The 6,000-nt window shown below is 41.0% G+C and overlaps 1 non-coding gene and 1 pseudogene across 1 annotated transcript; both read left to right on the forward strand.

Annotated features, from left to right (window-relative positions):
* Nucleotides 1-1,205: 1,205 nt before the first annotated feature.
* On the forward strand, nucleotides 1,206-1,361 carry LOC149517826 (5.8S ribosomal RNA). The gene has a single exon (XR_016344781.1). It is a non-coding gene; the product is annotated as a 5.8S ribosomal RNA (ribosomal RNA).
* Nucleotides 1,362-1,593: 232 nt separating this feature from the next.
* LOC149517827 (25S ribosomal RNA) lies at nucleotides 1,594-4,940 on the forward strand (annotated as a pseudogene).
* Nucleotides 4,941-6,000: the final 1,060 nt, after the last annotated feature.

The raw sequence follows: 6,000 nt of genomic DNA on the forward strand, positions 1-6,000 counted from the left end.
CTTAGGGGTAAGACCATGACCCATAATAGGTGCATAGGCATCGAAACAAGCTTAGGGAGCTCAAGCTAGGGGATCTAGTTCAATAGCTTTCAAATAGACCTAGGCATAAGCACGTGAGTAGGCCCAAGCATAGCAAAACTAAACCATGCATAGGTCTGAAAAAGGGCCCGACATGGATACTGTTGAAGAAGGAGTCCAAGTTAATTCAAACTCTTTTCTGATAGAGTTCATGTAAAATTAGAACTCTCTAATGTAATCATATTATAATGTCTTGTATATATTAGACTCTTTGTAAGCTCTAGGATAGGAACTATGTCAGCCATTGGTTCAAGAGGCCTTTAGCTATAAATAGGAGAAGCCCTCCACCCTTACTATACATACCATAACTTGAATAATACAAGTTTACTCCTTCCTATCTCTGTTGTTCTCTTTAGCTTTCCATCAAGCAATTTATGTGCAGCCTTGTCTAGTAGTAGATTAGAATGGTTAGCCCTGGAGTTTCAAGTGTCCATACATTGATCTAGTTAAAAGCTGCTCTAGGATACCGAATGAGTCAATTCCTAGGACCTAGAGCTACATAAGTCAGAGCCTAAGTCTCAACTTGTGACATATAGCCTTGGCTGATAGGCCCAAGTAATATTTGAAATTTCATCGTCATGGTGATAGATCATTTCAATTGTTGGTCTTCAACGAGGAATTCCTAGTAGGCATGAGTCATCAGCTCATATTGACTACATCCTTGCCTTTTGTACACACTACCCATCACTCCTACTAATTGAATGGTCTGATAAAGTGTTTGGATCATGGCAACATGATAGTTCATTGCCCACGATGTCTCGAGAAGTCCATCGAACCTTACATTTGGAGAAAGGAAAAGTCATAACAAGGTTTTCATATGTGAACTTGTGAAAAGATCATTGTTGAAACTTGCTTAATGAATGATAATGCATTAACAAAACACTAAGGGGGCAAAGGTACCTTCATACCTCAAGCCCCTTCTTGCCTTAGCTGTGCATGACAGTCGATTCATTTCACTTTCTAAGTAGGTGAAACTATTAATATCATCACTTACAGTTGAATAATGAACCCTTGGTGCTAATCACCTTAGGGAACCATAATGAAAAAGAGCATGTGTGCCTTCTCCATCCTATTCATGATGCATACATGGGGGGCATATGACTCTTTTTTTTGTGAAAAACTAAAACAACTCTCAACAATGGATATCTCAACTCTTGTATCGATGAAGAATGTACTAAAATGCGATACATGGTGTGACTTGTAGAATCCAGTGAACCATTGAGTCTTTGAATGCAAGTTGTGCTGCAAGCTATTAGGCTGAGGGCATGCCTGCTTGGGTGTCATGCACTATTTCCCCCTCTAAACCCCTACCCATTAAACTCTACAGTAAGTGGCTAAAAATTGCCCCTCATGATCTCATCAATCTTGGTGGGGCTAAAAGCAAGTTGCCAGCAATGATAGCATCGTGATCATTAGTAGTAAAGCTTTTGGCATTCCTTAACTCTGGTGACACATGCTCATTGTCCATTTAGACCCCATTGGACCCTTCACATCACTTGATTGATGCTAGCATCATGATCCCAAGTCAAGTAGGATTACCTGATGAATTTAAGCATATCAATATGCAGAGAAAAATAAACTTACCAAGATTCCCCTTAGTAACAACAAGCAAACCAAAAAGAGCCCAACTTGAGAATCGGGTGCCCACGGTGTCTAATTGTAGTTTACAGAAGTGTCCTCAGTGGTGGACCAGGCCTAAGTCCCCATGAAAGGGGAGCCAGAGAGGCTGAGAGCCCTGTTGTGCCTAGACCCTATCACACTATGAGGCACTATTTGCAAGTCGGGTTGTTTGGGTATGTAGCCCTGATAGGGCAGTAAATTCCATTAAAGGTTGAATATGGGTGAAAAACTGATAGAGAACAAGTATCATGAGGGAAAGATGAAAAAGACTTTGAAATGAGAGTCAAAGAGTTCTTGAAATTATCAAGAAAGAAGTGAAATGGGGGCCGATGATGCATCTTGGTTAAATGTGGACCAGCAATAGTTGATCCGTCCATTAGCTAGGGCTGGACCATTATGGGTCGTGGCGGTGGCCCGAACCCAAGCTTTCAATATGCCTATGGAAACATCATTACCATGATTATAAAATGTAGCACATGCCATCTCAACATGCCTTGACGCTCACGTGCTCTTGACATAGGCCTGTAGGTACCTCATCTGGCCCATCTTGAAACATGGACCAAAGAGTCTAACATGTTTGTGAGTCAATGGGGTAGAAAACCTATAAGACACAAGGAAGCTAATTGGTGGGATCCCTCACAAGTGAGCTACTGATCGACCTTGATCTTCTGAGAAAGGTTTGAGTGTAAGCATGCATGTAAAGACCTAAAAGATAAGGAACTATGCTTGAGTGGGACAAAGCCAAAGGAAACTATGGTGGAGGCCCACAATGATACTAGCATGTAAATTGTTCATCTAACTTGGGTATAAGGGTGAAAGACTAATCAAACTATTTAATAGTTGGTTCCCTTTAAAGTTTTCCTCAGGATAGTTAGAGCCTTTAGTGAATTCCATCAGGTAAAGCTAATGATTACAGGCATCGAGGTTGTAACACCCTCGACCTATTCTTAAACTTTAAATAGGTAGGACGGTGCGGCTTTATTAAGCCATGCCACAAAATTGAGAGCTCCAAGTGGGCCATTTTTGGCAAGCAAAATTGGTGATGCAGGATGAACCAGAAGCCAAGTTATAGTGCCCAACTTTGCACTAACCTAGAACCCATAAAGTGTGTTGGTTGATTAAGATAGCAGAACTGTGGTCATGGAAGTTGAAATTTGCTAAAGAGTGTGTAACAACTCACCTACTAAGTCAACTGGCCCTGAAAATGAATGACGCTTAAGCACACAACCTATACTCAACTATTAGGGCAAGGGCCAAGCCCCAATGAGTAAGAAGGCACATGTTCATTACAAAACCTAAGGCACGAACTTGGGTCGAGTAGCCATCAGTGTAGATCTTGGCATTAGTAGTAAATATTCAAATGAAGACTTCGAAGGCCAAAGAGAGGAATGGTTCCATGTGAATGGCACTTGCATATAGGTTAGTTGATCCTAAGAGATGGGGAAAAATAGTCTAATAGTGCATCTAGCATAAGCTTTGAAAGGAATAAGGTTAAAATTCTTGAACCAAGATGCAGCGATTGATGGCAACGTTAGAGAATCTAAAGACATTGGTTGGGTCCTCAAAAAGAGTTATCTTTTTTATTTCATGGCTTCCCCACCTTGGAAATGACTCAATTGTAGGTAGGGTTTGGTAGCCAAGTGAGCAACATATGTTGCTTAGTGTCTAGTGCACCCCTGACAACCCTTCAAAATTTGGAACATCGAGTGCCATCCATGTCCAATCATACTCATAACCACATCAAGTCTCCAAGGTAAACAACCATTGGTCAATGGAACAATGTATGCACAGGAAGTCAGCAAAATGGATTCATAACCTCAAGAAAAGGATTAGCTCTAAGGACTATGCATGGGGGTCCTATTCCTAAACCCTTCGACTATCAATGCACTATTGAGCTACTCCTATGGCAAGAGCAAGTCACCATATGTTGGTCGAGAGCCTTCCCCAAACGATGAATAGTCAACTTTGAACTAGTATAGACTAAGGGAATCTGACTATTTAATTAAAACAAAACATTACGATAGTCCCTACAAATGCTTACATAATATGATTTTTGCCCAGTGCTTTGAATGTCTAAGTGAAAAAATTCAACCAAGCATAGGTAAACGACGGGAGTAACTATGACTCTCTTAAGGTAGCCAAATGTCTTGTCATCTAATTATTAATGCACATGAAAGGATTAATGAGATTCCCACTATCTCTATTTACTATCTAGTGAAACTACACCCAAGGGAATGGGTTTGGCAGAATTAGTGAGGAAAAAAGACCCAATTGAGTTTGACTCTAGTCTGACTTTGTGAAATGACTTGAGAGGTGTAGGATAAGTGGGAGCCTTCAGGTGAAATTGAAATACCACTACTTTTAATGCTACTTTACTTATTCTGTAAATCAAAGGTAGGGCATGACCCCTTCTTTTAAACCCAAAGCCAACCTCGATCAGTCAATCTAGGTGAAAGACATTATCAAGTAGGGAGATTGGCTGGGGTGACACATCTATTAAAAGATAATGCAAGTGTCCTAAGATAAGCTCAATGAGAATAGAAATCTCATGTAGAACAAAAGGGTAAAAGCTCATTTGATTTTAATTTCTAGTACAAATACAAACTATGAAAGCATGGCCTATCGATCCTTTAGACAATCAGAATTTGAAGCTAGAGGTGTTAGAAACCACATGGATAATTGGCTTGTGGCAGCCAAGCATTCATAGTGACTTTGCTTCTTGATCCTTCAATGTCATCTTTTTTTATCATTATGAAGCAAAATTCACCAAGTGTTGGATTGTTCACCAACCACTGGGAATGTAAACTAGGTTTAGACTATCATAAGATAGGCTAGATTTATCTTACTGATTGCAGTGTTGCAATAGTAATTTAACCTAGTATGAAAACAATCATTGATTTGTACAATAAGTCATCGCACTTGGTTGAAAAGCCAAAGGAACAAAGCTACCGTGTGTTGGATTATAACCAAATGCCTTCCAGGAAAAATCTAGGCTTGCAATGATGCATGTGCTTGTCACCCAAATGTTGACCCACAGTAGGGGCCAATGCCCTCAAGGGCATGTGTCCTAGGTGTAGCCCTCATAGCGAACAACCACATAGGCCTCCTTAGAGCTCAATTCCCATCAAGTGGTAGGTAGAATCCTTTATAGATGACTTCAATATGTGATGGGATATTGTATATGGTAGAGTAACCCTGCTACCACATTCATTAAGATTCAACCCTTTATCGCTTCAATTTGTCCCTCCCCTCACCACACCCACTAAAGTCCTCTCATTTCATTTCTTTACACCATACCCTTCTAGGGTTAGGGTTGAATGGTGTTCTCCTTTGCAATAGATTCGATCAAGTATTTGTTATAGCCACCATGTAAACTACAATTGAATACCTTTGGTAGTTGCTACAATGATAGCCTCACCTTTGGTGTGGGCACATGCCTCAAACTCCATCAGTGTATGCCAGCCCTTGGTGTAGGTTGTTGCCTTGAACACCATCGATAGCATGTGGCCCTTGGTTGGTGTAGGCAATTGTATCCAATACCATCAACTGATGCTGGCCTATTGTTGCCCCAAACACCATTAGTAGATGTTGGCCCTTACTATGGGATGTTGCCTCAAACACCATTGCCAAATACTGGCACTTGATATGGGCACTTGCCTCAACCACCGATAGTGCAAGCGGGTTCTTGGTGTAGGTTGTTGCCTTAAACTCTTCTTAGTAGATGCTGGCACTTGGTAGGCATGTGTACTGTGAACCTCTCACCCATAGCGCTTGCCTACCCTTCGATCACCATCAGCACTAAATGATGCTCGATGCATATGTCACATGCTCCAATCTTAAGCCAAACTCCATGTAACCTTGGATAGGGAATTGACTCTGTTTGCCTAAGTTAGCCTACAAAAGTCAAGTGCTTAACATAATTCCAACTTGTCAAAAATTGTGCTACAGTATTGGGCCTTTTAAAAGCCCACAAATCTAATCCTCCTAGGACTATGTTGAAGTGTGCCCATACCTATGTCTAACTATGCACCCATACCTCAATCATAAATGCCCATAGCTAGGTCTGATTGTGTGCTCATGCATCACTCACCAGCACCTACACCTAGGCTTGGCTTAATTCTACTGAACTTGAACATTGTGCCTAAGCCTCTAAAGTCTTGATCACTACCTATACCACTAAAAAAAGCTAGTTCCTCATGACCTAGGCCTCTAGTAGGCCTCAAGGCCTAGCTCTCTAGCTATTAAACCTATCTCGCTAGAATTGGAATTGCTCATCGACTCAGAGAGAACCCTTAGGCCAAG

This window comes from Durio zibethinus, chromosome 8, assembly GCF_047325235.1.
Source record: "Durio zibethinus cultivar Kanyao isolate XHJ-2024 chromosome 8, ASM4732523v1, whole genome shotgun sequence".
Classification (NCBI taxonomy): domain Eukaryota; kingdom Viridiplantae; phylum Streptophyta; class Magnoliopsida; order Malvales; family Malvaceae; genus Durio; species Durio zibethinus.